At 37.8% G+C, this 7,603-nt stretch overlaps 1 non-coding gene across 1 annotated transcript; it reads right to left on the bottom strand.

Moving 5' to 3' along the window:
• Positions 1-1,246: 1,246 nt before the first annotated feature.
• On the bottom strand, positions 1,247-1,353 carry LOC111766762 (U6 spliceosomal RNA). Its single transcript, XR_002798728.2, has one exon. It is a non-coding gene; the product is annotated as a U6 spliceosomal RNA (small nuclear RNA).
• Positions 1,354-7,603: the final 6,250 nt, after the last annotated feature.

The following is a 7,603-nucleotide window of genomic DNA, read 5'->3' as shown; positions in this document are numbered from 1 at the left end:
CTCTATGTATCTTCAAAAAAAATACAATAATAAATAAATAAATAAAAGACTTAGTTCCCCAAGATCTGGGTGTGTGTGGTCCAATCACTGATAACTGGCCAAGGAGAAGATCCTGGCACACTTGCTGGTCACTCCACCCTCCCTCTCCCCAACACAGTGTTTAGCTAGCCTCCTGCTACTGTGGGTCCCTGGTTTTGTTTCCCCTGGGAAAGCCTGACCTAGGAAATTTTCTCCAGCTTGCCCCAGGCAAAAGTAGCTTGAGATACCTAAAGCAATGTAAGAAACTCTTAAGAAACATTTTAGTCGAACAACTTGGGGCAAAGGCTTACTTGTTTTAAATCCTACAATAGAGCTCCTGGGACAGAAGAAAATATATTTCATTGGAAGTGAAGGAGGCATTCAAATTCCTATAAACAAGGGAACTCCCAAGGCCACAAGCACAAGCCCAAGACAGGGCATGGGCTCAGGAAAAAGAGGAAGGACCCTGCACTTTGCATTCACTTAGAGTTGATTTTCTTCATGGGAATGCTGAACTCCGAATGAGAGCACTGCCCAAAGCAAAGCTAATTTGCAAAGTCTGAGAAGGTGTTTACTGTATTGGTTTCTTTGGGTTAATGAGCTCCTTATACTCTAGGAAATCTCTGCTATAACAAGAGCTGGAGACAAACTCAAGAATTAAACAACTCTTGAACTAAATACCAGGGTTAACACTTTAAAATATTAAAATGTACACTGTACAAAGATTACAAGACAAAGAAACAGAAAATCATGGCTCATCTAAGAGAAGAAGATAAAAATCCAGAACACATCAACAAAGACCAGACTGTAGACATATCTGCTTCTCTTTTAGGAATATTTAATCTTAAAGCACAAGATATTTAAACTTAAAGCACAAAACACATTTAATACATGGACATGTGCAGACTGAAGTCTCTGGAAGATATTAAACACTACCATTCCATGGCATTCATTGAGACTTGGGACACAAAAATGACCTAGTGCAACAACAAGGTATGAGCCTTTTGAAGGACAATTGTGGGCCTGTAAATTTTTTTTAAACAAGTAGTTAAGATTTTTATAAGGTTTAGAATTCAAAAACTAAAAAATGACTACAATTGATATTTGTTTAAAGTAAAACATTTACAGTCCCAGTAGTCCTTAAATTGTACATTTTAAGTTTTACTAACTTCATAAAATACTTTGAGGACAGCTGCATTCACAATTTTAATTACATGGTTATTTCTTAAAAAATATGGAACTGGTCACAAATTTGTGTGTCATCCTTGTGCAGGGGCCATACTAATCATCTCTGTATTGTTCCAATTTTAGTATACATGCTCCTGAAATGGGCACTGGCATGTATTTTGATCATGATGGAAACAGTTGTGGAGACCGAAGTCTACCAGAGTAGTCTAAAACTTGTAATATACCTATTATGTCACTGGAAATGTCAGATATGCTTTCTAGTAAAATGGGGCATCTCAACAGAACTTATTGATAAAATAGAAATGGTATATCCAAGAGCATGCCACCAGCCATGGTTCCAGGGAAGACTAGTCAAATACATCAAGAGATGACAGCTCTGCCCTTGCAGAATGACATAACGCAATGAGGAGCTGCAGCTTCTATTGTTGAACAGTCTGATCCCTAAGATCCTTTCCTTGATGTGAGAATGCTGTAAATTCCAAAATTAAAGGACATGATTCCATTTGGAGGTCTAATGTCATTTACTCTGAAGATGGTTAAACCTTGGCAGAAGAAGACAAGCATTCATCTCTACAATGAATAGAATTAAGATCAGTATATAAAATATATTTGCTGGTGCAGGAAGAACTGGATTCCCATCCTCAAGGTGTTGTGGAATTTAAGAGAAGTTCAATTATTTGAGAATAGAGAGGCCAGGACTCAGGAATGATTTTGAGAAGGAAAAATGGTTTATTGACGGCCGGCCGGACTCGGGAGCTTTCTGTTTGAATCCCGAGCCCGGAACAAGATTTTCAAACGTCTTTTATACAGAGAGGAAAGGCCAAATGGTCCCTTTGTTTCAGTTCTCAATAGGCTTCAATTAGCATATATCTCTTCCACATCTTAGGTAAGCTTTTAGCAAGGACTCCAGACATTTTAGATAAGCCTTGGTTTTTGCATTTCCCCTAAATACTTAAAGTTTATAGCCCCCGCATTGTTAAACATTTCCTGGGACTGGAGCCCTGCTAGTCCCCAAGGGCAGGACTGCAGCCTCTTATCTTTCCACACTCACAAGTCAAACAGCTTAGTTATTTCTGAAGAGACAAAGAACCTTCCACCCATAGCCCACATCATTCCCCCCTTTCTGCCAAAGATTAACTTGCTAAGCTTTGGCATAATTATTGTTGGAGCTATGAGGTGGATGGCTGTTTGTTGTTTTGATTGATTATTTATCAGTCTTTAGTACAGCATCAGGACTGTTTTTAGAAGTTTAGAGCTTTTCATTCTGGACAGCAGAATCTTGGGCAGGGGCCTCCTGCAGTTATTCTGTTGCCACTGGCACTCACGTGGATTTCCAGTCAGGTTCCAGATCCATCTATTACTTTTATTTTACTCTTAAAGAGTTTACACCTTTAATTTAAAAGGGGTGCTGAAGGGAGACGATCTCTTTTCTGTAACTGCTTCCTGCTGGCCATGGGCTGTAGTCATTGCCTAATAAGGTGTAAAAACTCTTTAATTTATTCTAACTGGAGGAAGATGGATCTGGCATTCTGTACGAAGTTGGATGAAGTTTTCATATGGTTAATAAGATGTTCACTCTGAAAGAAACAAACTTAATTAAAAATTTGGAATACCCGTTTTTAAAAGAGGACACATTGGATTACAGAGATAGACAAGATTAGATGCCTATAAAGATGGCATTCCCCAAAAGCTGGTGGGAACAGCATATACGCTCTTTTTTAAGTTATCCATCTTTAGAGAGAAATTGCAACAGACACTTAGCTTTGTCTGAAGACACATTCCAAGCTGTTCAATGATCGACACTCATTTGCTTTGTCAGATGCTCCTGGTGAACTGGCACTCCTTGGGCAACTGGCTTCACTCAGGATTAGAACACTAATTTGGAAATACCCTTAGTTTTCACCTGTGGGAGTGATCAGAACTACAGAATAAAGATTTTTACACCTTGGTTTTCATTGTACAATTTCTAGCAATTTTGACTTGTTCAATAGGTGACTCACCATCAGCAAGCAAGCCTCACTTTTGCTAACTTGAGACTGGCTGAGACTGCCACCTTATTCTATAGACATGTTATTAACTGTTTAGAAAATGATTTTACCAGGAATTTAACATGTCTAATATACTTCTGCACTTGATCCAAAATAGAAAAGATAACATTACAATTATTAGGCATATATTTAGTACAGGATAAAAGTACAGCACTTAATATTAACTAATGTATTACTTAATGCATAAGGATTCAGAGTTGCCATTATTAGTTTTGAGTTTCAGGTTTGTAATACTTTACATGTTATCTCTCCATGAGAGCAGGCCATAATGCCAATTGTGCTCAAGTTTTACTTACAGTCTCCTGGTATCATGGCTCCACTCAGCATGTTCTTCAACGCAGTGAGCAAGTTGCAGCATCCTTCAGTATTCCAGAGATTTTCCAGTATTCTACTAGCCTGGTGCATAGTGCTCTCTGGCACCATGGAACAGTGCCAGTCTGGAGGCGATATCCATTGTACACTTGGCTGTACCGAGTCATTATTGGCTGCAGGAGCTTGAAACTGCAATATAGTTTCCATCGACTTCAGGAGCAGAACCAGAGACTGATATAGCACATATTTTTAATTGAGGGGTCCAGTGACCAGCCTAGCCAATAACTCACATGGAGAGGCCACCTGTAATGTATACAAGGCCTGGTTCGAATGCACAAGAGTTTGACAATGTTAAAGTTTATTCCTTGTTTTATATATATTTTAAACAACTTAACGCAATACATATATCAAATGACTATTTACTTACACAATTTTACTATGAAGATAACAGTAGGTGCTTTACTTTAGTAATAGAGGAAAAATATTATTTTTCATTGTTAGAATGAAAACAATTTTTCCAATAGAATCAAGACAACTTTTTATTACCATTTACTTAAATGTGTATTTTGCAGTGGCCTTCAGACAGGTTTATTATCATGAAGTTATTTCTGCTACCAATACCAATCTAAGTTTCTTTAGTTAACAATGACTTCTACAACTAGAACTATTTAAACATTTTCAGTTTGGAAGATGTTTTACAAACTCTTTATAATTGACTATAACCGCATTGACTAGACACCTCATGTTTAAATAAACTTACTAAATTACAATTACCAATGAAAGAAATTTACTCTCTATTTAAGAGAGCATATCTACAATCTTTTCCCTTTAGCCTAATTTCACCAATGTGAACTTACAATTTTCATTACTGTAAAGATTTTGTACATATAATGTTAATTTAGTTTATAAATTAACTATGGGAGATTACACTCAAGTTAAATAAAATTGAAACCATAATAGTTTATGCAAGGAATGTTCTCTTTTTCCCTTACAGGAAGCTAAAAACTTCTTTTCTTTAAGTTATCAAAATTATTAAATTAAAAGCATACTGACTACCAGGTTTTAAAACACATTACACAATTTCTTAATTTTTTTTAAAAATCATAACCTAGGAAAGATCTCCATAGTTTTTATGGACTTTCCTTTACTTACTGAAATTTGTTAATAGAGCCACTAATTACCTTATTTTGTTGGAAAGAAATCTTCTGGAAGAAAATAAGGCTCACCAGATTGTGGAGAAGAAAATAATTTATTCTCAGTCTTGCAAGAAGGGGCGCAGAGCCAGATATGGCTGGTGCCCCGAACAAAGAAAAATGACACAATTTATACCCCTAAGCCTAGCATGCAAGCTCTTCCTCTGTTTTCCATAGATTGGATACTTCAGAAGTTACAGCTTATCTGAGATTTAACTTTCCCACGCAAAAGTTTGATTTAACTGCTTCTTCTATCACATTCCAACCATTTTAGTTTTTACCTACTCCCCCCTTTTTGATTTTGGAGATAATAAAACTCCAGTGGCCATTTAACCTTATTCTATCAGGCAGCAATTTATTTAGTTTACACTTGAATTCATGAGAGAAAGGGTTACTAATACCAGGAGAGGAGACAGTGATGTCCCAGCTCTTCTCAATTATGAAATAACCATAGGCAAAGGCAAAGGGTGAGGTTAGGCTTGAAGTAACCATAAACAAAGGAAAGGTTAGTGTAGAATTTACACTTAAATAATAGTTTCAGGCTAAATTCACCCAGCTATAATCTCAGTTATTGTCTTTCCACTGTTTTACAATATAAATGCATTTATAAATGATTTTAACTCTTAGTTACAGTTTTTATTAATTTTTTAAAAACCTATTAATTTTATAACACCTTTAAATACCTTTCATTCAACTTATATTAAATGAACTTAACCATTACTTTAATTTTTCCTTTAAAGTAAAAGAATAAATCTCTTGCAGTTAGTTTGAAATAAAAGGCTACTTTTCAGGATTTGATTTCTAGAACATAAAATGTTCTTTTAAAAGAGGTAAGACTCTTCTTCAAACATTGAGGATATGATGAGGTTAAAGCACAAGAAGCTATTGATAAAATATTTTCTTTGTATATTGATCTTACTCAATTTAATCATAAAAATTTCCCTTCCACAAACCTTCTACACTTTCAGTATTCATTCAGGTTCTGTCCCACACTCTACTCTTTCCAATAATCAATCATTTTATCTTAGGACAAAATCATCTTCTGTTGCCTTAACAATAAAAACACACTCCATATATCCCACATACTAAGTTACCAGGCAAACTTCTTGCAACATATAATTGCCATTAATACTAAACAAGTTTGTTAAAATAATGAACTTTTCTTCACTTTAAATACTTAGTAGCATGTAATACCAGAAACAGTTTTTTTGGAAGCAAGTTGGCAGGGGAGATTGGCTGCCGAATAAGTTTGTTATAAAATTGCCTTTTATTATTATTATTATCAATTCAGTTTTGTTAAATAATGACTTTCTGCAATTAGCCACTTAAATACCTTAAACAATGCTTTGTAAAACTTATATTTATACCCTTAACACAAATTTTACCTTCACAGAACATTCTCTTACTTAAGGTTACTACAATACCTTCTAAGAACCTGAGCAGAATGCAAACGTATTTTGGCTTTGACACCCTAAGGAGGGAACTTTACTGCATTTATTCTGATTCTGCTTTTCACCTCCTTCACTTCCCCCCCTTCCAGGCAGTCGGGTGCACAACAAACAGGAATGCGGCTTATGAATAGAAGGGTGGACTCACTGGGAAGGGGCAAGCCGCTCCCCCCTTTCCAGCTTTCAGCCAAAATGGGCAGACAGAACCTACTCAAATTTGGCAACTCTCCCAGGAACCCAGCCGCCCTGACTGGGACATTCCCAACAGACTTGGGTGCTTGGCGCGGACACAGATGGCCTCCAAGCCGGGGCAAAGGGCCAGACCAGAGACAAGACACCAGAACATGCACAAACATCTAGACTCCTCAGCTTTTGCCCCAGAATCATTTCACCCCCTTGCCAATGGCAAGGGAGGGCTCCAGCTCAGCTGTAATTCTACTTCATGTAAGGACACAACTCCAACACTAACATTGAGCTGACACAGACAGAAGCACAAAGGTCACTAATCTGACTCACAAGTTATATATTTATTTCACCATGGCTGCCCCCACAGCCATCACAAACCTCAGAACACTTAACATTTGGTATAAAGCGAATTCATTCACAAATTAGCACCATAACAAAAGATTTCAGCTAGACTTTTCCACTGTTTAAACTTTACACCCAGACCAAGCTCCACCAGAAAAGCCGATCCATTTTCCTGTAACCAAGTTTTGTTTTCCTTAATCTAGACCAATTTCCAGGATATTAGGACTCGAACCTATAAATACCCTTCCTATTAAAATCGAGACTCCACTCCTTTAGTGGATATAAGACCAGTACCAGATTCTAACATGCAGTTAGACAAACCCAAAACACCAGGGCTTTTCCCCGGTTTTCCTCCTTTTCCCAAGCCTAGAGAGAACGGCTTCCCCCCAGACTTCTGGGGCTACTAGGGTTCTCTCGGGAGGTGATCAGCCTCCCCTTCCTAGCAATTAAAGCTAGGGCCTTCCAGACTCTGCTCACCCGGGGAGTCTTACCTTCTTCCCTGTTCGGAGCTCTTTTTCGTTCCCAGAATCTTTCTCTTCAGACCTTCCATTGCCCCTTGATTTTGTCAGGAAGATTCTGGTGGAGCCCACATCTTTTCTGGATTAAATTTAATCCAGGGGCGCCCAGATTTGGGGTTCACCCGAGTCCTCCCGGCTTCCTCGGGGATTTGGAAGGGGCAGCAAAATGCTACCGTCTCTGGCCTTCATTTATTGTCCCTTCGTGGTCGCCATTAATGTTGTGGAATTTAAGAGAAGTTCAATTATTTGAGAATAGAGAGGCCAGGACTCAGGAATGATTTTGAGAAGGAAAAATGGTTTATTGACGGCCGGCCGGACTCGGGAGCTTTCTGTTTGAATCCCGAGCCCGG

This window comes from Dasypus novemcinctus, chromosome 27 (assembly GCF_030445035.2).
Source record: "Dasypus novemcinctus isolate mDasNov1 chromosome 27, mDasNov1.1.hap2, whole genome shotgun sequence".
Classification (NCBI taxonomy): Eukaryota; Metazoa; Chordata; class Mammalia; order Cingulata; family Dasypodidae; genus Dasypus; species Dasypus novemcinctus.
Note: the sequence above shows the minus strand (reverse complement) of the source record. Positions and strands in the feature narration are given on the sequence as shown.